Source organism: Halyomorpha halys, unplaced genomic scaffold (genome assembly GCF_000696795.3).
Source record: "Halyomorpha halys isolate HHAL.00 unplaced genomic scaffold, Hhal_1.1 Scaffold157.1, whole genome shotgun sequence".
Lineage (NCBI taxonomy): Eukaryota > Metazoa > Arthropoda > Insecta > Hemiptera > Pentatomidae > Halyomorpha > Halyomorpha halys.
Window position 1 is genome coordinate 418,678 of NW_027114029.1, and position 27,979 is coordinate 446,656.

General features: G+C 30.4%; 2 protein-coding genes across 2 annotated transcripts in view; one reads left to right on the forward strand and one right to left on the reverse strand.

Annotated features, from left to right (window-relative positions):
• The window catches only part of Atg16 (Autophagy-related 16), a 556,547-nt gene that overhangs the window by 369,997 nt on the left and 158,571 nt on the right, over positions 1–27,979 (reverse strand). The window lies entirely within an intron of this gene.
• neo (neyo) overlaps positions 1–27,979 on the forward strand; it is a 213,812-nt gene that overhangs the window by 54,898 nt on the left and 130,935 nt on the right. Inside the window, exon 2 of the mRNA XM_014417416.2 lies at positions 8,623–8,670. The gene's annotated coding sequence lies outside the window, so the exon portion shown is untranslated. The remainder of the gene's footprint in view (positions 1–8,622; positions 8,671–27,979) is intronic.

The following is a 27,979-nucleotide window of genomic DNA, read 5'->3' on the forward strand; positions in this document are numbered from 1 at the left end:
ATTGTATTTTTTTTTTTCAATTTAATTTTTATTTATTTTAATTCACTACAGCTATTGTTTACATTTTTTCTTTTTCTTCTTTAATTTCTATATATAATGTGTGAATGAATATTTGAGTACTAATACATAATTCCCTTAATTTGTGGCAGGTTTTAGAAATTCTCTTAAATAAAATAAAACTTAGAAAAAAAATGAATAATTAGTTTTGTTCGTGGAAAAAAAAGGAAAATAGACTCTTCCAATCTTGCGATTCAATGCACAATTAGAAACCTGTTATTATTACATATTTACTAACTAATTATGAATCATTGATAATTTACTAAATAATAACGAAAAAATACCAACCGAACAACGGGTAACAATTATATTTCCTAAAGTCTGCATCCTTTGTAAGTGCATCTGCCAGAATAATCCGTTTAGTAGACAGAAATAATATAACGCTGCTGAAAACTATCACATAATTACTACATATTCATAAGTAAACATATCACTAAAATAAATTATAACTAATGTATAGTTGAAATCAAAATAACAGTTGAACAGGTGCTTGGACATAATGTTAAATGGCGAGACCGTTATAGCGGGACGGTCGGTCTCACAAGCCATCGCTATATCCCCTACTTAACTAATGACAGGTTTTAGCAATTGAAAATTATTAACATCAATTTAATTGATCAATTTGACTTATTAAGTACTTTATATTACCTTACAGTTCAAAAACAACCAAGCGCATTTTCAAATTTTGAATATATTTTTACAGTACAGGACTATTACTAAAAATAAATCCTTTTACTACCTGCTAATCTGCTAACAAAACTGTTGATAAATAAATTTTAAAATGGCTTTGATAGTTCTCAGTGAACAATGCCTCAATTATAAATACATCAGTTTACTCTCATTTTTATTTTTTTTATGAAATACATTACCCAAAATTTGGAATTCTAGTTCTCGGCGGAATTTCACGTTTTGCCCCATGTCCAAATAACTCAGTTTCTCCTGGTGTGTTTTCCCAAGAATTTAAGCAAATAATAACTAAAAAGAATCGCTGTTCGCTTATATTTTCTAATTTCCTCTCCATGATTAAATTTCTTTCTACCTTCAATCGAATTCGGTAGATCATAATTTTTGCACTCTTTTCCCTCATTATGTTACATCCTTCATAGAACGCTATTGGAACACTTTTTAGTTTTAGTAACTGTACAAATGCCTCTTCGCTATTAAAATTCTTCAAAAATAGAGCTAATTATCGAGATCTGAGCTATGAATTTAGCTAGAGCATTATGAGAAGGTGAACGGTCTTTGTTGATTTACTTCATTTAAAAGGGTGACTTTTAAACTTGAAATAGTTATATTCAGTACATAAGAATAAATAAATATTCTTAGAGTGTAAAATGTATTGTCACTGTAGTTATGATTGATTTCGATAATTTATATCCCTCATATATTATAGTGGGTGTTATATTGCTAGAATATAAAACGTCTGTCATTAGAAGCAATTTAACCATGACTAAGCTAGTATCATTTGCAGTTCAAAACCATGCTGTCGTGACGTCGAAGGTTATGGTTATGGCGTAATCAAAATGAAAACAACTGGTACGAGGCGACGCCAATAACGATTCTACATCGTTGTGTTTAAATAATGTGGCATATCTATAGCTAGGAGCAGCAATATTTAAATTTATAGCTTAGAAAACTGAAAGTTTTCAGAAATAAGTATTAAGACAAGCTTGTTGCGGTATGAAAAATCAACAGTTATATAGGCTTTTCAGCCAAAATTGTTCTATTTGGTTATTGTTAGAAGGGTATTAGTAATTTTTTATAAAACTCTGAAAAAAATTGGAAGAGGTATTAAAGGCTTTACCACATATCAGACAATTTACGATTATCATAAAAGTATCCATTATGATTCGGCTTAAATATGTCGCAAACATATGGGTAATTTTATTAAAAACTATTACTATCATATAGAAACTTTTTTTGTTTCAAAAAAAAAAGAAAATTTTTGAAATAGTATTAACAAATGAAATTCAATTAAACTTTATTTGTATTTACTGCTACAACTCCTGAAGATTTAGGAGTTCAGTACTATAAAGGGAAGTAATGCTACTAGACCAACGGTTGCGAAAGGAGGTGATTTAGTCAGAATCACGCACGACAACCCAATTTTTCCTTAACTAAGGGTACCAACTTTATGAGGTTGGGTGGACTTCGGAGGGCGCCCGAATTCACAAGGTTGACTGATGGATACAGTAACAGAATAAATAATTATCTAATACATCCGGATTTGAATCCAGATCCTTATTTGATTAAGTATAGTTTTAGCAATTGAACATTTGTTACACTTCTTTTATTCCTGCTGTTAATTTCAATTTTTATCTCTTTTTTTTTTTTCGATTCAAGTCCTAATGGCGTTTTTAGCATTTTATAAAGTTATTGTCACTTTGTAGTTCATTCACGCCATAGTCAACCACAATCCATAGAACAAATTACCTTTTCCCAGTGGAAATTTCGGTTTGGTGTTCTAGAGAACAGGTGAAAGTTACCTCAAAAATAACGCTGAAGACCATAAAGATAGGTCATATGCCTTTAAGATGTACAGCAAAAATCGAGTCAAGTTTGAAACATTTAGAGGTTTAAGAGCATGTGTGAAATGTAATGCTCGTATAAATGAGTACTTTATAGCATGTAGGAGGGATACTTTAACTTCCTAACCTTCGAAAATAATATACAATAATACTCGAGAACCAATTCATACGTTTTTGCATATATCAGTTTGATCTTTGACTTATTACATGTGATAATTATGTCATATGTGATAATTGTTGTTGCTCTAAGCCACAGGTGTACAAAAACCATTCCTTTTTTTTAGGATATTGTATGTGAATTATGTTACCAATGATTACTTTCATTTTGTGGTTTTCTTTTATCTTCGTAATAGAAAAAAAAAATAAAGATCAATTAGCTTCTTTCAAAATAAGAAGCTAGCTGCTACACTAAAATTTACTACAATGATTCAAAAACAATATACTCTTTTACAAGAATCCTTCACCTATAAGGAATTTCAGAATGGAACTTGAGCTGTCTTATTTTAAATAGGTTTTACCATCAATTGTAGCAACACTGATTTAGTCTTACAGCATTATTTCAACCTAGAGAGAAATACCTTGGCAATGGTTTGTGTAATTGGCAAGTGCATAGACACGCTGTTACTAAACGGTTAGTCTTGTTGGTATTTAATACTTGTTTGAGTTTATTAGTCTTCCGTTGCAAAAAAATGTTTTAATAACTCAAGAATTCAATTAAGTTTAGATAAATTGCTTTTTCACGACAGCTCATTACCGCTATAAATTACTCCCTGTCAAATTTTCCGCGTGATGCAGCAATATTCCTTCCCCTGCGATAGAATATGATAGATCCGCTTGGACGTCGTATTAGAACGAACCGAAGCCGTCCGCGTTGCGATGATCGCACGTTGATAGCTTGCCTGGGATAAAACCTCGGGACCTAACGGAATGAAGGAAATTTATTCATTGGGACTGGGCTACAAGGCACGGAGCACCGTTCATTGCTTTAAAGAGCCCTTGAGGGAAAGAGCTCTGCCTGATTGGCATATAGCATCATGCGATGGACCTTGTAGTGGGCATCAGATAGCAAGGTCTGCCGGCTCTGGCAAATCGGTAATGTGCTCTTTTCTTCATAGTGGGGAAAAGAGATTCGACAGCGTTTTGTACGTGTGGGAATTATACTCTTAAGGTTCTTCTTTGCGATCATCCGATTCGTTTCGTTGGAGGATCAAAGTACTCATCATTATATTATCAATCACGGACAATGCTAATGATAGCTCTTTGAATAACATTAAACTAGTTACTTTGTATTAATCCAAGCAAACAATCATCTCTAAATAAATCATGCCCGCACCATCCAATCTTTCAAACAGCATACAACTTAGAGTTTGAATTAATCCTAGTTCGTTTCAGAACAGGTATTTTTATATTATTCGCTCTGACAATCCTTTCCCGTGCTAATTTTCGAAACATTTTAGTCGAAAAACCGTCCGGCTCAAATTTCAACTGTTTTCAGAAAAGTATTTTTATTTATATTTCTCGACGAAATATGGAATTCCAAATTTTTTCTTTTGCAAAAGTATGGCAGAAATATAAAATTATTAACGTTTATACTCAACTATCAGGCTCATAAAAAAAAATACAATGGTGACGCAAAACATTTATGAGATTGGCAAAGAGGAATTGAATTTTTTATTCTACAATCTTTGACTTTTCAACGACATAAAGTACAATAAGCTTATTTCTCTTCCGTATTCCGGAAATGTTTTTTCGACTAGGAAAAAATAGTTTTCCTCCCATCTTTTCAAGTTATTCATCAAATCCTAAATTATATTTAACAACTTTTCATTACCAATAACAATATGAAATGTTTAATTATTTCCCAAAAATAAATCGGGTTTGTAATAGTACCACTCAGCCTCATAAAAAAATACTAAATAAATAAAAGTTTAAATTAATCATAGTTCGTTTCAGAACAGACATTTTTATATTATTCGCTCTGACAATCCTTTCCCTGCTAATTTTCGAAACCTTTTGGACGAAAACCGTCCGACTAAAATTTCAACTGTTTTTAGAAAAGTATTTTTATTAATATTTCTCGATGAAATATTATGAAATTCCAATTTTTTTTTTTTTTGCAAAAGTATGGCAGAAATATAAAATTATTAACGTTTATACTCAACTATCAGGGTCTTAAAAAAAAAAAATACAATGGTGACACAAAACATTTATCAGACTGGCAAAAAGGAAAACGTACAGTCTACACGAACCCGCAAAGTGAATCATGATGGGACATTTTATTTAGGCGTTTCATATCATTCTCGATTATCTATTAAAACTTTCTATATTGATTTTTTTATTCTAAAATCTTTGACTTTTCAACGATATACAGTAATTTAATTATTTCGCAAAAATAAATCGGGTTTGTAATAGTACCACTCAGCCTCATAAAAAAATAATAAATAAATAAAATAATAACTGAGCAGGTACTTGAATAAAGAAGTAGTTATGAAGACTAAAACAGTGTTCCATTTATCTATGATAATGTGTAAAGATTCAACTAAAATATGATTGATTATAAGGGAATGCAGGCTGATTATTATCAAATGGTTTAAACTAACTACTAAAGTAATGTGTAAATTCCTTATGAGTTGTCTCGTATTGAATAAATTGATCAATACGTATTAATTTAAATAAAACCCTAGATAGATAGAGAAAGAGGAAAAGTTAATTTAAAAACAACTAAGATGTGCTGGCCAAGTTCATTGGGTCGCTAGCTACACAGCATAGTTATTATAATCTAATCAGACAATTTGTTTTAAATCTTACAATACTATAGGCATAAAAAGTAGACAATATATAATAATAGAACATGAGTTTTTTGTTTCATCGCTTTGGTTCTTTTATATTTTTATTCTTTTTAGTTATTTTTTTCCTTCTATCTATACTTTTTTTTTGTTAATCCCTCTTTTTTTTTTTTTATTTCTTCCTTTTCTATTCTTTTTATTTTCTATTTTTATTATTATTATTCTATTTCATATTTTCTAATTTTATTTTCATATTTTCTCTTTCAATCCAATGTGACTTTCCTCTTTTTTTTTCCTTTATTATTCCCCTCTTCAACATAAATTAAACACACATAAAATACAAAATAAAACTAATATTCATTTTAAATAAATAGAATATAAACTCCTAATATATATGTAAGATTACTGATAAAAGAAGTGACAGATAGATATAAAAATATACATAAAAAAAAAAATAACAAGTAGTATATACAATATACAATATACAATAAAAAAGTAACTTATTATAAAAATATATTCATACATTCACAAATTATAAAAACATATTTTTAAGTTATGATCTAAATTGTTGTAAAAAGGCTTCCACATATAATTGTTCTTCAACAACAGGTACCTTATATATATCTTGTTTAGAAACAGAAAGAGATGAAATAGAAGCATTTATTTAAATTAAATAAAATCAAGACAACTAATTTTATTGAGAAACAAACGAGCATATCGCAAACAAAAATTCAGATTGTCTTTTTAATTGAGGCTTGTCACATTCTACCTTCAAACCCTTCAGTTGTTTTCTTTCTATACCGGAGTCAGTTGAGGAAGTAAAAGTGAAAAATTGAATCGAAGTATAAATTCAGATTCATGAGATAATGCAATATTATGTTACAACCCAATATTTGCATACGTGAATATATATTCACAGCAATACCTATATATACAATGCTACTTTCTCGTGGTAACAATTTGTACATCGACCATAGTCACCAAACCGTGCATAAGAAAAGCGGTACCCCTGCCGCTGGGATAGTACACCGTGGGACCAGGGAGAGTGCAACTCCTTGGATTCCATAGCTTTGGCGGGCCCAACGAGGAACGGTACATAGGAGGTTTCGATAAAAAGTCACAACCACACAAAAAACAATCTCACTCCTAACAGTCCGCCCTTATTTTTTTCGGCGGACAACATATGCGGCTACTTGTAAGTGGGATGAGTAGAACACGTCTTAAATAGCCTACTTACTGCTTCTGGGACCGCTCCCTTGGGGGTCCGTTTAGGATAAAAGGAAATGAAACTCGACTACTGGAAAGGGACCATTTCCTTCTTCTTAAGAGATATTTTTATAACCGTCTTTAAAATATATTATATCAGTCATGCTTTCCCTAGGATCATATCTAGATCGGACTTTAAACATTTTTATACCAGTGCAACAATAAACCATAAACTAAACTGGTTTGTGGAAAATCTTCCCTAATTTAATTGACGCTAAGTATGGATGTGATTTTAGAGCAAATGAATAAATATATAACTTTTAATAATTTTTGTAGATATGCAGAACATATAGATAATATACATACTTCACAGTGGTGTGAAGTAAATTTCCACTAACTACACAAACAATACAATTAAAGGTTCACTCTGTTAGGAAAATTACAACTTTTCAATTATTTTCTAATTTAAACACCATCAGATTTTATACCTAAATCTGTACAGTTAAAAAAAAAAAAAGAAAAGTTATAAATTTCCTATAAGAAAAAACATTTATTTGTATTTTTTTTTAGATTTGGTGGAAATGTACTCAGCACCACTGTGAAGTGAGCCAACGATTTCTGTAATCTTTAGGACACTATAGATACAGTGACTATAGATACAGACACTATATCTATAGTGGCTATATATACAGACACTATAGTTAATCACAGGACACTACAGGTGTAATGCTCTAAATTTTTTCTCTTTTCGTACTTCTACAATTTTGAGAATCTGATGGCAAAATCTTATTATTTATTTATTTTTTAAATTTTATTTTAAACCAGTCACAACGAACTTGAGTAAACTGAAAACCTCATGTGTAACATAAATCAAATGTATCCATTCGATGTGATGTTCAGAAACAACGATATGATACGCTAAATACTGCATATAGTTTTGACATTGATTTTTATTACGAGGAAGATTCATGTAATAATTCTCAACATTCACACTACATTAAACATAGATTCGTAAGGTGAAAGATAATATCCCTTCTCAACCCTAATTCAGGCACGCAATAGAGCTGAACTCTGTTTTATAAAGAGCAATACTAAACAAAAAAAATCCAATTTTGATTAATTAATCTAATATATTTAGCAGTTTAGATCGCCCATGGTTTTCTCAAATATTCAAAATTATTAAACAATAATACAAGTCTCACCTCCACAACAGAAGCGATACTCGAAAACTAATTTCCTAAATAATTGTAAATTTAATGCAAATAAAAAATAGGGAGTTTATAAAAATTTTAAACATTCACGACTAGACCAACTTAAATTATTTCGGGAAGTCCATATTCGCCAAGCTACACGCTCCGGCTGGGAGGAGGTATGTTAATAGCTCTGAAACACCTCACTCATAAAATTACTTTGTTTTGCTTTTGGTAGAGCAAAAAGTTCTCTATGATGGAAGGAAGTCATTAGAGACTGGGAAAATGGCACCTTGATGATGTTCATAAATAAAACTACGGAAATGAAGAAAAGGAGAAAAATAATGTAAGGCATTATTAATGAATTTAAAGCAAGGAATGTAATTTATTTCTAAAAACGATAATGGACATTAGGGTTAGTTAAGTTTTATTGTTTTGTTAAATATGATCAATAAAGCTGATAAAACACAAATTCATATAAATGCGGAATCAAAGAATATTTTTACATTATTAATAGTATTATTACATATTAGGATTTCATATAAATTTCACTATAAATAAATCAATATTAAAAAAAAAAAAAAAAAAAAAATCAACCGGCTGCCGGCGGTTAGAATTGTTTCTATAATAAAATACATCCTAAGTGTATTTTATAAATGCAATATTCTATAATAAAAGTACAAATAATACAAAATACTTTCACAGCACTGTCCACTTTTATTGACAAATTATTGTATGTACATATTTATTATTATAAGCAGTATTTTATTACAATAGTTATTATTAATTTTGTGCATAAAAAAAAACTTATTTTTAAGTCTTAAAAATACTATAATATAATTTTTTTTTTTGCAGGAAAGAGTCCAATAAGATCTTCGAATTTTCTTCCGACAAACAAAAAACGTACGTATTTTATATTTTATTTTTTTGATGAGAAGGGTAGTGAATTTGTTACCAACAACTCTCAATAAGACGAAGTTTTAAATTGAAATAATTGCTGTTCAAGTTAGAATTCATAAAAAAATTCAAAAATAAATAAAACAAATAAACTTTCATTTTCAACTTTCTATGAACTAGAACACGATATGAAACTGATGATTATACACGTCAATAATAACAAAATTATAGTAAAATTAAAAAGTACCTGGAAATCATTTTTAAAATATATTTTATCAAAAACTTTTAATTATTCTAAATATTTGTCGGTAATAGGTAAATTCATTAATTTACTCAACGACGCAATTTTAAGGAATTATTTATGAAAATAATAATACTATAAAATATATTTTTATTAGATTCGATCAATATTTTTTTTATTAATTTAATTTTGGTTTTAGTTCCTGAGACACTAGACATTGGTTTTAGAAGGAACCAGTTATAAATTAAAACAGAAATTAATTATGTGTATAGTTATTGAACATTTCAAAATTGTAGTGCTTAGTGCCACAATATAAATGTTAATAAATAATCTGAATCAGTGCTAATAGATATTCTACTATTATTTTACTTTAATTTCATTGATTTTACTTTAATATATCCCGTTTAAACGGACCAGTATAAATTATATACCATATTACATTAATTAATAAAGTTTACGTTGCCAACAGGCCATTCCGAAGGATTATGGGTAATTTTATAACCGTTAGCAGTAATAATGATAAAAATAATATTTATTAAAACCCCTGTACCATGAATAACTTACAACGGGTAATTAACTAACAGTAGGGTCCATAATGAACATAATTTATCATGAGAAAATAACATAAATACTTTTTTCCCATACTTTTTTTCTCAGGAACAACCGGTTCTACTGGCGTCTTCTATCTACTGCGGATAGATTACGTCTAGTCAATTTAATGTTATTTTGTTTTTTTATATTTTTTTTACCGACTTCTACAATTTAAGAAAATAAAAATTATATAGGGTAAATTGATTTTGTGATGCACTATGAAACAGAAGTGGTGTAGGGATGGTGGGTGTGGGCAACGCTGGTTAATTATAGCAGGAAAATTTGTATATTGTGATAGGAGAGTAGAAGCAAAGAGATTCTCCTGTTATAATATAAAATATTTTCCTTCTAGAATTGATTTAGGTAATGGCAGTTCTCTACTAATAATAATTATCATAATTATTCTGGAACTAATATTTTCTGTCTTGCACCATAAGAAGTAACGCCTGAGTATTATTAATAAAATTTTAATACACTATTTCATTTCCAGAAATTTCACTGTTTTTTCATGTGGGAATAAAATTTAGCAATTTTTTTTATTGGCCTGTCCAGACATTGAAAGTATGTGAAGAGCTATTTCTTAAAATTCTGAGATCAAAATCCTTAAAAGATAAGACAATAATGGTTAATTTTTCGGACAATCCTAAAATATTTATTAAAAAAGATATATTTTTTATCTAGTTTTTACTCATTCCTGTACCTGGATGCAGTATAATATGCATTTCGTTAGGAAAACATATATATTCTTTTATTTAATATATATTTAATGTATTTTATTTTATTAATTAAATCTTTAAAATTCTTAAACTTCAAACAGTAGAAAGTAAACAACCTGAAACCTAAATTTAATAAAAAATTTCATGATGAATTGTGAACATTAAGGTTTGTAAGAGGAAAATTTGTTTTTATTAAAACGAGCATTGTAGGCCTAAGTTCTACTTATATTTCCCACGATATTTCCTCTACAGGTAGCTCAACGCTCAAGAATGCTTCAAACTGTTTGTGGCCCTTTAATTTCACCTTTAAGGCCCCCCCCCTGTTTATAATTTCACAAATATCATAAATACAACATTAGGGATGACTGTAATCTTCCTAAAAAAAATTGTACGAACATAAGAATCAGGTAATTTTGACCTATTTAAAAATAATGTTTAATGTAATAACAATATTTCTTAAGAATTTAATGTTTTCAAATATTTTTTTTAGCTAATTTATTTATTGTATGGCAAATCACATTCCTGCTTTTCTTGCAAGCTGGGACATCTGGCAAAAAAAATTAATAAATTGCTTAATTTTCTATTTCACGTAAGAATTCCATAGATCGTAACGTCCATTGTGATTACTTCTTGACAATCCTACTAGCTTTAAATAGTCTACTGAGGTACAACAATAGAGAAAGAAATCCCAGTCTACCGACATGCCGCTAGTAAAGCATAACAGAAATTTATTATCTATTCTAGGATATAACCAAAAATAAGTAAGATGAAAGATATAAATTGGCGGAACTTTGAAATAAAACGAAAAATTATGCAGAGAAATACATTAGGCCTCGATAAAAATAAAAATCGTGCTAAACTTAAAAAAAAAAACAGTGGTGGGGATCGAAAAAAAATTACAAAATTTATATTTTAAAAAAAATATAAACAAAAATATTAAAAATTTTATTCTTTGAAAAAATGTCGTATTATTATAATAAAGGTAAAATAAAAATGCAAATTAAAAGGAATGATTTTTTATAGCATATTTACAAATTCGGATTCTCATTAATGAGAACATTTAATTTGAGTATATGAACCAATCAGTTTTAATCACCTGTGTGTTTTATGTATATTTCACCGACGTATATAATATTTTAGTACAAAAATGTTTTCACAAAACGTATAGTAAAATATTACGTTCCATTTAACCAATTTACTGACTTGGCTCACGATTTTGATTGACCTTTCAGTTGACATACACGAATGCTAAATCAACAGTGCATGTATTAATAAACAGACCGAGGTTCACGATTGAATCTGCAACCCTAATCTGAAAACTCAATTATTAATCCCAACCTATAAAGTTGGTGGACCGGAGCCATAAAGGACGTTCCCTAATGTATTCAAGCCACGACGCGGTTATGGAATCCAAAATCAGAGGCCATAGAATATTAAGCAGATGCAACAGCCACCGCATCCACCTCCTTTCATTCACAATTCTACTGAGTCTTATAAACTAGAAAAAAAGTTAATGTAGTCTGATTTAATATTCATAATTTGTAATATATAATAATAATTATATAATTTTTATATTATTGCTCCTCCCCATACAAGACTGAAACGAAAAGAAACTGCTCGTAGATTTCGATTGCTACAACACCATCTTGACAAACGCTCTAAACTTCTCATTTACTACTAAAAATTATTATATACTACGATAATCAGACCAATTTGGACATACGTAATTGAGCTCTGGGGCTCCAGGGAAGCATCAAATTCATCCGGCATCCAATCCTTACACTTCAAAATCCTCCGTAAAATCCTTGATGCTCCTGATTAGGTCATAAATAAACTCATCCACAAGGACTTTAACATCCCTTTCGTTGTAGATTGTGCCCAAAATATATATGTGTCTTTTTATTCCAAACTCGTTACCCATCCCAACCCATTAGTTCTTAATCTCTCTTCCATACAAATCCCTGATAATCCTCAGAGACGTCTGGTGGTTCCTTCCCACAATTTTCAAGTGTTTAAAAACACAAATATTCCACATATGTACTTATTGTATTTTTTGTACAGTCATAAATTACACTAAATAAACAAAAAAAAATATTTCAACAGTTTTAGTTTAATATTGTTATCAGAATATTAGGTTAATACTCTGACAATAAATTTGAAAACGAATAAAGCTGATATAATTTAATCAGCATTGTATTATCGATTTTAATATTTTTAAAAATGCAGGAAAAACCTAAAATATACTGAAATATTATAGCATTATTCATTCCCCAAAATTCTTATATGCAATTTCAGAATAATGGGTAAAAATAATAAATAAATATAAGTGATTATTATTATAGGATCAATAATAAACTTAAAGCTTTCTACTCCAAGGTATCAGATCATTTTAAAAAGTTGACATTGCCAATGCAGTCTTTAAATTTTAGTTTTTATTGAATAATGATAATAAAAGCTACCATAAAGAGGGCAACAAGTAATAGTGTTCTTAGTGATCATTCAAACCATATATAAAGACTAAACTAAAGCAAGAGGAGAACAAACATTAAATGCTAACAATAATACTAACAAAATTATTAATATATGTGTAAAAAAAAATAGACCAATATTATTAAAAACTAATTAAATAAAAGAACAATAAATTTATATACAAGATTTAGAAAATGAAATTTAAACAAAAATAAAATAATATAATCAGAATGCAGTAGTTAAATATCAAAGATACCCATCAATTTATTATTAATTAAATCCGAAAGGTCGTTTATGATGAATTAAATAAAGTAAATTAAAATAAGGAAGACTAATTTCATTCACTACATTTAATTAATTTAATCTTTTTCTTTTTTTAAATAAACAGATATTAAAAATCTTTACAATAGTCCAAATCAAAAGCAGAGTATTAATAGAACAATCTAAAAAAAATCTGCCGTGCTTCACACACTCAATCTGGCTCCTGAGAAAGAAGCTAGCCTTGATTCGTCATCGACAGAGTACAGCACGCGTAATATTTTTTTGGACATTCAAGTATTTGAGATAAGAGTTTTTTCTTGTTGGCTCTACTAGATTATCCATCTAATAATGTATAATGGTTATTTAAATTTTATATATTTTTTTTAAATAGGAAGTTTTTATTCTAAGCCATCCAGAAATTAATGCCTTACGTCAGACGTTACTATATGAAAAAGGTTAAATGTTTCATACATTTTGCATCATCTATCATATAAACACTTAATCGAAGATATTAAAATGATTAGCAACTCCACATTCTCTTTCTGGGCCTAGACCCAAAGCGAATTGTATTTTTTAAACACCTGGAATTATATATTCTTTGTTCTCCGATTGCTCTGACCTAATAAGATATCCTAAAACCAACTGAGTTTTATAAATGCCATTCCTATTCTGGTCAACTTGTTTTTAATATTTTAACCGACATGGACATTCTCATATCTCGGATTGATATAATCGATTGTTCGGATTTCCACATTGGGAATTCCTCCTCGTTCTTGGAAAGAAGAAATGAATAATAAGATGAAGCGGGGAGGGATGCAGACTGTTGCTCTTTTGAAAAAGACAGGGAAGAAAGAGACGACACCACGTAGGAGCGGGCACGTAGCAAGCAGCTAGCAGTTAGGTATGACCATTGTACGGCAGTTTTTGTACCCCTCGGGGCACCCGGGGGATGAAGGACCCGTTTAATTGCACCAACGGGCGACGAACCCGCTTTTTGCAGTCTCCGTCCTCTTCGGTGATCTTATTGGTCTCAGGGGTAGTTTTGTTCATCCAGTTCTAGGAGGAAAGTCGGGGCTAGCGATAATGATGTGTCCCAAGAGATAGTAGGACTCGAAGCCTTCCTACTGGCTCCAATGGAATGGAACGAGGTATAAGCGTGTTGGGTTCGAAAGTGGAGTTTTGAGATATTCAATACTTCTGCGAAAGCCCTTTATGGTTTTAGCATGCAATAAGAGCTTTCTGCGTTGAAACTAGCCAATCGGAGGCATATTCAAAGATTTAAGAGCACTCAGAATCTTTTAATAAAAATACTCATAATTTTTTTTTTATAAAAATGGAGGGTGGTGAAAACAGTATGACTTACACCACTATTGCTACTAGCTGCTCACAACAGTTGATCCATTCTTAATCAAAGCTACGAAAATACTTCGAAATATAAACCTCCTTGGTTCTTGAAGTAGGCAATTAGTAAAGCTGGACGAGTTCCTACACCATACGAGTCCATATACCAACAGGTTTATATTTTGCAAAAGAATGTTTTAAAACTGAAACATTTGATAAAAACCGTACTCATAAGGTAGTGATGTATATGTTATTGAAAATAATAAGATTTTAGAAGATTTGAAACGGAAAAATAACTGAGATCAAAAGAAGTTATGTTTTAACTTCTGGAAAAATTAAACACCCTTAAAAATAGTGTTTACTATTATTTTAAATATTCTAACCATAGAAAGGGGTCATGACCACATTATCGAATACAAGATTTTCAAAAAATCGACAACAATTATAAGAATTAAGTTTCGAGAATAGACAAAAATGGTCCTAAACGTCACCCAATTAATTAATAAAGGATATATGAAGTTTGAGGGATATTAAATTTTCCCAGAAGTTAGATTGTTTAGATTCAATAGAAGAACAATTGACCTATGGAAAATATTGTATGCTTATTAAGAATTTTCTTTTCTTTTTATAAATCATTTATATTATATTTCTCGTTGTTTTTTGTATGCCCGACATTCAAGTATATGTTTAAGGATCTATTTATTAAAAAAAATAATAATAAAATATTTGTACAGACTCAGATTAGATATTTACCAACAGTTTCCAACTCTTAGTGCTGTAATGATCAGATTATTATATTTGTGAAGCTGATAATCGATATGCTTCAATTATTATTTTATTTCCCATTACAATCAACTTTATTGTGTTATTTTCTTAATGCTTACTAAAAAAGACATGAATAAAAAATGGCTGCTCATCTTCCATAGGCCCAGTAAACGCAGCTTTCTTTTGGGCCATTAGAACGTAAAGTCCCACGACTATGAATAGCTAGCCGAAAAAATAGATAGTAGTGAAATAATCTCTTGTTTAGCGGGCTGGCTGCAACTCGGACATAATGTCCCATAATCGTAGGACCTCCCTGGAAACGTGTCCGTCTTCTCCAGCCTCTCGCGACCAACGCCATCAATGGAAATGCTTTTTCAGCACGCTGGGGTTTTCAACACCAGCATTTATTGTTTTTTAAGGGAGCCCTCTGCTACTCCAAAGAGCGAAATGTACTTTCTAACATAACGATGACCCGCCCGTTCTGGTTACTTTTTATGCATATGTCGTTATGTAAGGCTTTTCAATTGGTCAGAAACACTTTGTATTACTGCTCTACTTTTGGACAGCTGAAAGACTGATGCACTCTCACACTTTCCATAATTTTCAGGAGAGAATTTTTTTTAAAACTATTTTCTATCTTTGTATTCATTAACTCCTTGAGTAAAAACATATTTAAATACTTGATTGGGACAAACAGATCATTAAATTAACTTATTATGAATTATCGAAATATCGGTTCTACTTAAGCCTACCATTTATTTTTTTCAGATGTATTCGGGTAATTAATATTGAAAATTTTAAACGGATATTAAGCTTAATAAACAAAAATAAAATATAATGTCAAAAAATCCATTAATGTGAAAATCAGAGAAACCAAAAAAAAAATAAACAAATAAGAGTAGAGATTATATTGGAAATAAGCAAGTATCTGCTCGTTCAATTGTTTTTATTATTATTATTTTAAGGCATCAACCACTTCGGGGTCATTATTCCCTTAATTTCCGAAATTTTTATTTTTCCTTATTGCCTTAATTTCCGAATTCAAATATATAACTATTAAAAAATGGGAACTTGTGATACAATTTTATGGTAAAGTTTTGAGTGATTCAGAAATTCAAAAAACTCGTATTATTGTCGATAAATTTTACTTCATTAAATTATAAATTCACTTCCCCCCCAATTACAAATTATAAATGCACTTACCCTCTTCGTACAATTATTACAAAATTCTATTGGTAGACTTAAACTTTTGACCGAAACATTGTACGTAAGTATTCTGAAATAAAATTTCATAGAAAGATTCATAAAAAAATTGAAATATTTTTAATGTTTAGAAATAATATATACATTTGATTATTCATTAATGTTACTACCATTACTACAGAAATATATTAATTGAACGGGTAAGTGGAAAAAGGGCTAATTTTATAAATAGCAAATTTAACGAAAATAAAGTTTAATTATTTTATGTTGGAGCTTGTTATGTTTTGAAGTGTACGTATAGGTTATCTCAGTTATTAATTGGATTTGAGATTAGGTACCTCACAGCTAGATAGGAACCTGCCCCATTCATCCACAATTAAGATTCAAAAAATAAAAAAAAAATTTACAAAGCCATCCAGTTACCGCTGCAATTATAATGACAAAAATTTATAATACGAGTCTAACACTAGAAATTGGATTCGAAAATGGACAAGAATTAGTCTGAAATATCATCCAATGTATTAATAAAAGATATATGCAGTTTCAAAAGTGTTTGATTTTCCCACAACTTTTTATATAGTAGACATTATCATTTGTTCTTAACCTAAGGGATCAATGTTCTGAAGGTATAGTAATAGTTGTAATTAAAATTCTTATCTCACAGGAAAAAAAATGTCAGGAAATAAATAAAGCTTAAGATCAGAAAAAAAAATATATATTGAGGAGGAACGGTAGCTAATCTTTCATCAAGGTAATAAAACGAAGAAGAAACACGAAATAAAAAAGTAATTTATGTTTAGCAGGTAATTTTGTTAGAAGCTAAAAAAAAAAAATGATAATAAAGAATTATAACCAAAATATTTCATTAATACTGTAACAGACCGGTTTTAAAGGGAAGGAGTTCTCTTCTGCCGGCAGGTTCTCACTTCTCGCTCCGAAACATGATACAGCGCGACCTTTCACGTCCTTTGAGTGATTTCCTTTCCTTCGGTAGGCTGCCGTCTCATCATCGGTCCGATGGCCACATCGACACCACTACGTATCTTTCGACAATCAAGTTAAGTAACCCCAAAAATGTTTTAACAACGGAATGTAAAAACTATTGGCCAAGAACTATTTATCGATAAAACGTAAAATTAATATTTTTTGAAAGTTGGCCAGGAAACGGTCAAAATTCCTTTGAAGTTTTCCTGGAACAAGAATAAGCTACTAAATAAAAAGGTTTGTGAATCATAAAACCTATTAAAATAAAATCTCATAAAAAAATTATAAAAAAAAAAAAAGCAGAAGACATCTTAAAAAAATATACTTTTAATACTTAAATTACCTTCTCACAGTACCATTTGTATTTTTTTTTCTTGTTGATTTATACATCTAAAATCTTGTATATTTTTATTGTAATATTGTTTCTATTTTTATTTAAGCTTCTTATCTCGTTTTGTTTTATACCCTGATGAAGCCCTATAATTTTGGCCGAAACGTCGGCACAGATAAAATATTGCTCTTATACGTGTTAATCTCTTCTGACCGTAGCCTTCCCCTCCCTAAGTTTAAGGCAATTTAAATATTTTATAAGTATAATCGATAAAACTTTAATTTAATAAAAGAACATAAGATACTATATTATAATGCAATTTTAGAGGAGCAACATCTCACAGTTGTACTAAGTCTTAGATTAATTCAATTTTAATAGTTTTTAGACCAAATTACTATTATTTTGTCATAATTTTGCAATGCTTGAAAAGGATGAAGATTATTATATAATATCTAGTTATTACACCAAATACAGATAAAACCAAAGAAAATAAGATTACATTGGAACTTGCGAGTATCGTCTCAGCACAGTTGTGACTCAACAAAATAGTTGCTCCCACAATAATTTACCGAAAGTGTAAAAAAGATTTTTTTTTTTTTAAAGCAAGAATTCACTCTTCCTTCGGAATGAAAAATTTGGAAAGTACAACGCATTAATGCTATAGATAATAAAGCATTTTGAATAATATTAAAAGAAATACGATGATCTAAATACAAATAAGTTGGATGGGGCACTTATATGGCTATACAAGGTGCAATTGAACTACATAGCGGGGATATAATTAAAATAATAGTTTAGTATTCACGGAAATGGACTTCTAAGTTCTTGGACTAGATTCTTTATCAAGCATCTTTACAAAATATTAACTAAGTAACCAGCGCTGGATATAACATGGCCACCGTAGTAGCGAACCGAGACGTCTAGGGAAGGAATGTCTTATTGTCTTAATGATAATCGTTCAAAGGTTTGAGTTTAAGTGAGGTCCGGAAGAGAGAGGTATGTAATTGATGATTTTTTCTAGTCTCATTCCCGCCTTCTGGTTTTTTTTTTAAGTTTTCCTGCTATAATACTTTCCTAAACTGCAAAAATATTAAAATTAAAATAAATGAAAACTTTTATGTCAATCCACTTATTTTATCCAGGCTATGCGTCACTATTGATAAGGTCCAGACATTAAAATTCTTGTTATCCAAAGAAATACAAAACTTTTTTTTTCAATTTAGAAGGCATGGCACTAAAGATAAAACAGAGAGACTTAGGGCGTGGCTGGAAGGCGTACATCAAAGGCGGCCTCAATTTCGGAAAGAAAGAGTCAGAAGGGCAAAATTCGGTTCATCATTTCTTCCAACTAACGAGGAGGGAGCAGAAAAGCCACGATTCGCGGAATGGTCCGACCGAGACCTTATCCGTACCCAGGGATTTAATGAGACTCCGATCTTACGTAGCCTGGAGGCCTTCCAAGTCGAAGAACGGTACAGCAGCACTCGATGCCCGTTAGTCATTCGATAAGACGTCCTTGGTGTTCGAACCACCTAAGGTGAGGTATCCGAGATTGGAAGTTGGCTTGACTTAGGGTTATGGCCTTGGTGCTAACTATAGGTCTGGTGTGTTACTATAGGATTCCCATTCGCGAAAAAAGTGTAGTTACTTTTGATAACAGCTCCTAATACTTAATCACGAAGCGAAAAATAATCGGCCAAAATAGTTGACAAAAAAAAAAAAAGAACGTAGCTAACTGATTTGATCTGAGGGGGATTATAGTAAATAACAAAAAAGTAATAATTTCTATTGTTTTTTTTCGATAATAAATCTTATGTAGAGATACACTACCATAAGCTTTAGTATTGCTTATTACGTACGTTGTCTTGCTTTGACAAGGTTCATCATTATTGAGTGATTTTCACTCACTAAAAATTTGGGGAGCAATCAAATAAATGTTTGCGCAATATGTTTAAAAATCAAAAGGTCTCGTTCTTGTGACATTTTCTAGCTATATATGATACATGATTAGTCAATCCACTAACTATAAAAATAATCTTAATATTCTTGATTTATTTATACTATTAATTAATAATATATTGTTATTATGGAAAGTAGCAGCCAACTCTGCCAAATACATAGAATTCAATTCTACAAGAGCAATGCAACAATGCAAAAAAAATCATATCTAGACCTACTTTTAAAAACAAATTTCATAGGATTGATAAATTAAAGCTATACAAACGATAGACGGTTTAAGGAAGCTTATTTCGTTTCTGGATTTACATGTTTTGGAGAATTAGTTGGGTAATTAGAATTTAAAATCTTCATACAACAGGCTAACATAGTAATTTCATAGGTGCCATAAAATGATTTAACCGTTATGTTTAATTAATTTGTAATAGTTTTAATGATAAAATTTTCCTAACACTCCTTTTTATAGTAGTTGTTAATGCTAGTATTTAACTCTGGTTTTAATGCTGTCTTTAGCATTATATTTGTTCTTCGCTGACTGGTATTAAACTTATATTATTATTATAAATCGTTTATTTTCAACAATTATATTTCACAAAAAGAAAATGTGATCCTGGCAACAATAATAAATTTAACAATGTTTGACATAGGTTCTATTTGTATAGAGATATTAACCACAGGCGAAAGTAGAGGCCGACAATAGAAAAAGAGAAAGACAAAAATCGCTGGGTCACACTGTTCTAGAATCTTGTTGTGATGTCTACAGTGACCAGTCGAGATCCCCATATAGCTCATATCATAGCTCTCTAACAAGCACTGGGAGCTGAAATTGTTATCGAAAAACTATAGACTTTATATTTACTCTTCTTTAATACTGATTTAAATCGAAGAAACAAATATTAAAAAAAAATATTTATAAGAAGCTGACCATCTTCTGGTTGCGGTCAAAAAAAGAACAAATAGTTTATAACTATTTTAATATCCGACGTTTGGCCCCACTCTGCAGTGCTTCGTGTGTGCTGTTCAAAGCGAAATGTTGAACAGTAGCTGTTCAACCTTTATTAGATAGATTTAGATGAAAATGTAAAACACAAGAACTATAATACGTAACAAAATACTACATACTAACTTAAACTAAAATCGACCAAAACATACGCACTTCAAAGGAACTTCCTCTCTAATTATAGACAGCAAGAGCAGAGGGATAAACACAAGAGAAAGGAACAATTAAAAAGTCTTACCTCACAAGGGTGGTGCATACGACGCGATATTGTGGGGTGCAGTGCACACCATTAGCACAAAGAGGGATCTCTGTAAATTTTGTTATCTTGGTTTTTGCTACATTATTAAGTGCAATTATATACCTTACCTCCCCTCCCCCCCATGAAAAAACTAGGTGTTTGGCATCATAATTAAGTATACAAAGTGATCAACTGATTTAAATTAAATTAAACCGCAACAACCCATGCAGGGTCAGGGGTACAAAACTTTATGAGGACGTACAATAGTAATAGTACTTCCTCAAAGTTCACCGGCTTCGTGTGGTTCTGACCAATTCACCTCCTTGCACAACTGTTGGTCTAGTTATTATTACCGCCAAACTTTTCCTCATTAAGGGTACCCACTTTCTGCAGCTGGGTGTACTACGGAGAGTAACCAAACTCACAGGGTTGACTCACGCGTACAATAACAGAATATATAATTATCAGTCACAACCGACTTAGAACTGGGTTATTATCATAGTCCCTTACCAAATTCTACCCACTCCTACAAACCAAATTCACTTTTCTCAAATTGCCAGTATTTTTTTTATTTTATATTAGCTCAATTATATAATTAGTAATATTACTAATTTCAACAATTGAAACAATTTCAAAATTGGCTAGATTTAGCTAATAAGCCGCTGAAACCTCCATAACTTCCGAATAAATAAAAGTGTACAAAATAATATTTTATTTTACATTTATTGTTTTGTTTTTTTATATTTATATTTTTATTATTATTTTTTCGACGACATTTGTTATATTATTCTGAATAAATAAATAAAATAAAAATTGTAAATTAGGTATTACTATATATCTTGAAACCATCAAACACAACGTTCTCAGAAATTTGCAGAGACCAAAATGACATTTTACCGAAGATGTAATAGGAACCTTTTTGAGTAACTCGCAATAACCATATCCTTCAACCTACGTCGAGGTTAAACATATAACTTCTCTAAAGGAATAAGACCTTCCTTCCGTTGTTAAATGAAATATGATCAGTAATAAGAGCTTCGATCCATCGATAAATCACCCCTCGTGTTTTCTTCTTTGTGCATCCTTACCACCTTTGGGTACTCCAGAACCCCCGAACATCTTCGGCTACCTCAGAACCCCCGACCTACCGAAGATCAGTTCTCACTAATCCTGGAGATGTTGAGAGCGGCGGGAGCACTGACAGTTATAAAAGGATACAGAATAAGAGACCCTTCTGTAGCGAATCCGTATCGACAGCTGGACAATGGTCCCACAGCTCGGCTCCAGTTAGTTTTAATCTCTTTCCAGTCTGTCATTGTATCCATGTCGCATTCCGCCCTCTCGGAAACCCAACACTCCCCTTTCCTATATCTGTATCCTTCCACTTTTGTACATCTGTTATTATTATTACGTTTTGTAGAAACAGTTCATCTGTTGTACGCCTTCCGTTAGTACGGCTGCTGAAGTATATAGTAGACTAACTTTGTAAATCAAATCTAAATCATAACTAAAGTATTGGACCATTTTTGATTCTGAGAATCAATGATATGGGTAACGTATCACTAAATAACATAACACTAAAGTAGAACAAAATAATAGAAGTAAAATAAAACAATAAAAATTAAAATATCACTTCAACTTCCAATAGTTGTTTGAACTAAGTTTAATTTTATTTTTCCATATATACAAACAAATTTAAATCCAACTCTTGTATAAATATTTATTATGCACATTAGTTTCAAAATTTATTATGATAAAAAATGAAACTTTTATTTGCTTAAAAATTTTCATGTATTATTGTGTCCTCATTTTTGTTATTTTTTCAATTTCCACTTGGAAATCTTCTCATACGTAGTCTAAAAATTATTTATAAATACATTATTTACATAGTGAAAGCCATTAATTTAAATAATATAGTTATAAATAATTCTTAGACTATATGTTTATAGATGACAAGTTTCAAAAATGGAAATTGATAAAAATGACAAATATGAGGATACAATAGCACATGAATATGGGATAATATCGCACTAGTATTTCTAAACTGACACAACTCAAAAATCGGTGATTGACCAATGAAAGAAATTGGTAAATATATCTTTATGAATCATCAAAACTGTATCAACCTAGCTTCAGAGCTTGTCCGCCAGAGGGGACTTGTGTCACTCTTGCTGCCTTAATGGTATTCCCCCTCCATATGCAAGAGTGTCACATTGTCAGTTGTCTTGAATTTTGAGTTGTGACACTTTAGAAATACTAGTGCGATATCACAAAACGTTGTACAAGTACTTGAAATAGAGGAACTGACTATTTTTGGTCAAAATATCACGTGAATGAATGTTTAAACTCGGATATATAGTATTATTATTTTGTTTTTTTATTAATTGCTTTATTTATTTATTATTTATTAAGAAATATTAATAAATGCTATCAAACAGAAAGTTCTTTAAAAAACTGTTTTCCTAAATTTGGTACAGAATTATTTTTAAAAGTCTTGTAATATTTTTAACCGAACAGTTTAGAATAATAAATAATGATATATCACACCTTTCTAACCCACCGTTAGGAAGTAATATGAATTATTTTCTTCTATATCCAAGTGGCTGAGAAAGAGCTATATAAGGCAGTCAGTTTTGCAGAGCCGGTAGATAAATGTTAGGTTCCCCAACTAATTGAGTTCGAGACCCGTAGAACTAGTCTAATTTTGCTCTAGGGCATCTCCTGAGACAAATGGAGCAATGCATTCCCTTCAACCATTGGAGCAGTAATGGGAAATGGAAATCTTATCCACCTGGAAGCAATAGAGCCAAACAGTTTATAAAAATCGATTAACTTTTTAAGCATGAATTCGATCAAAAGTTTGTTTAAAAATAAGTAAAATATTAATGTCATTGGTAATTTAATTATAGCACTTATTTTACCAATAACTTATTCAAGGTTATGAGATTTTAAATTTCTCAAAAATTATCTACATAAACCTTCGTTGAATTCGGACAATATTAGATGAAAGTGATTTGAAAATATTAGAAAAAGAGAGAAAAGGAATAATTTTAAAAGAATGACAATTGAAATAAACGGTACAAGATATAACGTTGGTTTCAAGGTTAAAGGCTCGCTTGAGAAGTTCTTCAAAAGGGATAAATAAAAACATCATACAGCTATTTCAGACATAAACAATTAACGAAAAGTTGATGAATATGAGTTTATTTTTCATTAGTTATCGTCATAAAATTGATTGTACTCTTACTGATTATGCTTTGAAGAAGAGTTCTTTTCGTAGCCTATGATTCTTTAATAGTTGCTTGATCCTATAAGTTCAACTAAGTAACAACAAATTCAGTACAAAACAATTCCAATATACAAATCAACATTAAAATTTCAAATGTATTAAATAAATATTTGTTTTCTGCACAATAAAATCTGATTGACAATAAATTTTCAGCCATTACAGTCACTACTAACTGGAAAATAATAATTTTTGTAGTCAATTCACACTACTAACGACTAAATATTAAAATAAAAATAACAATTTGACTGGTTAATTTCGCTAATTGATTTCGATTTTTATTTGCTTACGATCTATTCATTTTCCTCCTTAACTGTGATCTATACTTAGGTGATCACTTCAGTAATAAAATCATTATTCACAACCTTTATCCCTAAATTATTATATTTTACTAAATTCAAAGCTTTTATATTGGGCCGTCCGTAGCTCAGAGGGTTAGGGGCAAGTCTGACATTTGGGGATGGTATTTCAATTAACTGTTTATCCAATTGTAATATAATTTATATTGAATCCAATGGCTAAACATTTATACGAGTTTGTAAATTGTCTTTTTAAACAGAAAACAAACTAGTATTTTAAAAAAACAAAACATAAATGCATGATAAAAATGCGATGATAAATAAATTTTCAACCAACTAATAATGCCCTACTGATACATACCATATGATATATAGTAATAACTGTAAATACTCTGCCGCATTTGAGAAAGAGAAAGAGATTTGAGTATAAAATAACAGATTTGTTTTCAATTTTTTATTGGCCATTAAACACAGCCTCAATAAACACAGCGAACTATAGTCCCCCATCCAACATCTATAATCTCAAGTCTCAAAAAGATACAATGTGCATAGAAAGCTATGAGTCCATAAAATCCTATTCAACTAGTACATTACCGAACGACATGGCTATGAAGTGCAAATTGTGTAGCATCTGTAATGAGCCGTGCAAGTGAATCTGTTTCAATGGAGAGGGGAGACACGACACCGATCTGAATCTCTTCATAGCGAGCACATCGCAATATCTTATCGGCTTAACTGGAAGCAATGAGATAGATGCCATTCAATGACTCAGTAATAACGTAATAATAATAATATGTATTATATAGTATAGGTGCAATTAATAAAGACTAAATAATATGTAATGTACGCTAAGGTGAAAAAAATGATTTTACAAATAAAGCATGAAATATTACGTCCCAACAAAAATAAGTCAACTACACGTAATAACCCAACCTTACAAATATAATTAAGTTAAAAAAAAAAACCTAAATGATTATCTAACTCACTTCTTCGCAACCAGTTTATAAAATACATTTTTCTTGTTATTTCCCTCTTTTTTTAAATTAAATAATCAGCATTTGAAAAAAAAAAATTGTATAGACCCTTTTTTATAGATTTTAAAGTAAGATATCTGTGAACTAATTAATTATATTAATTTTTAATGATATTTAGCGTTACTTTTAGTACCAGCTCGGTTATTTGGAATTCAAACAACAAGGACAATACTTCTTTAATTTAAAAATTAGTAAAACAAAGCTTTAAATTTTATATTGTTTCATTAATCCTGAAAGGTTTTCGTGGATCTCTATTTATATTAACTTAAATATTATTTTGAACATTCAAACTACAGTTTCTTCAGACAAAAATGGTAATACAAGTTAGATAAGGATATAAAGATCTATTATTGGTCATACATCACCACCATACACTTAATAGATTGTTCCCGTTTTTAACCGTCTTTAAAATAATTAGGTCACTAAAAAAATGTGTGCTTTAGGATCACAGAATAATAAAATAATAAAAACAACTTAAATTATAATTAAGAGCTTTTTAAAATTAATAATTGGTAGAAAACATGAATCTACACAAACTAAAAAATAGTAATAAATTCAGAATAAGTCCACTTACAATTATTGGGAAGAACTGATTAGATAAATGAATAAGTGGGATATAATGGTGGGAATGGAATTAGAGCAACGTCTGGAAGAAGAAATGGAATAAAAGACTGACGTGGATAGAACAATCTGGAAATACTAATAATAAGAAAACTCTGTCGGATATAGTTGTATGAACTATTGTATCTATGTGTACTGAAGATTCAAACCAAAGAAAATTCGATAAATATGATGGACGGCAAGGTTAGATACATGATGAAATATAAAATACTTAAGATGTTGATAAGAAGGGTAGAGTCACTAAAACTCCTAACAAATCTGCATTATATACCTCCTTCAAGTTTGTGGATGATGATGGAAATCAACCAAAAAATTAATTACATTAATAACAATTAAAGGAATGCCATTTTTTTTTTAACAATCTATAACTCTTGTCGGACTCGTTTCTCTCCACATACACTAATACTAGTACCAGCTACACACCAAAAGAACCCTATTTATCGATTAAAACATGACCGTAGCCTACAGCAAGACCTACCGTTCTGTTATTAAACTTAATATATAACCATTGACAGTTTACGACCTACAATCAGAAAGGAATAGCCAGTGGTTAGCAAAATGAGGGAGGAGAAGGCAAACGTAACAGTAGCTTTAGAGCTCTTTACCTTAATCACTCCGCAACCAATCCTTTCCTGATAATTGTCGCTCAATCTGCTCGCTCCTTATCGCCTCCTCAAGCAAGGACCTCCCACACTCATGCGTTAATCACTGGGGATCACAGGCTTAGGTGAAAGCATCATCTAGCGGCGACGGTCCCTTGTGACATATCCCCATTGTGTCATTTAGAATATATAAATACTCATAAGTGCGAAATAAGAGGGCTGTAATAATGTACGGCCGCTAAGCAGGGTTGTGTTGAATACATAATAAGGTAATACATGCTCGTGCGGCGCTAGCTATTGTTCCAGCTATTGCGTAAGGATAGGATAAAACTTGGTAATAACAATCTGAGTTTAAATATTTAAAATTGTACAGTTAACTTTTATCTAAATCAAAATTCTTCTAATGTAGATTTCAAATGAAACCTGACACGGTTAATAAATAGGAAAATTAAAGTGATTATACAAACACGGGAAGGTCTGGCACAGCAGGGAGGAATATACCTCATATACATTTCAACTTATTCCTTAGTAAAATTAATCGAATTTCTCCTAAAGTTTTGAATAACTCAAGAACTCAAGGTTTCACTTACGCCAATCTTACATTAAACAGCTCAAATAATTCCACATGTTTTCAAATATAATAACGTATCAACACCATAAACTGATTGTAAATGAAAAATATATTTACATTATTGCCTTTTTAATGAGAAGAACTAAAAAAATAGTTACACAAACATAAGGCATGGATATTTCATCAAATCCTTTTGTTGATATCATACGCTAAATATTATTAACAAAGGATTAATAGAGAAATACTAACTTACTAAACTACAAGTTTATTTGTTTATTATATTCATAAATATTTACATTAAGAAGTTAAAATTTAAGAAAATGTTATTCTTATACATTTTAAACTATAGCCAACGCGAAAGACATCTTCATTCGACATTGATTTTTTTTATTTAAGGAGGCTTTTAATATACTCGTTAACAAAATACAATGTTAAGTCCCAACAGAAATAAGAAGAAACTGAAAATGAGCTTAACAAGAACAAGAAATGTTTAATTGAGCCAATAAAAAAATTATCTGACAGAACATTGCATTTTAAAGTACGGGCAATGAATCTCAAGAATTCTCATTTTCTTGAATAAATATGGTCGAGATGGTGAGAAAGAAAAAATATTTATTGGTATTCAACGATTCGTCTCACTTTGCCGGGGCTTCATCAGGGAAGGATGCTGCAAGATTAAATATCAACCATCTTCCAATTTTCAATTTTCTTATTCAGAGTACATAAGAGCGTAAACCTATGAATAAACAACCTTTATTTTATACTATATTAATGGGACCTAGTTTAATACTTTAGCAAAAATCTCA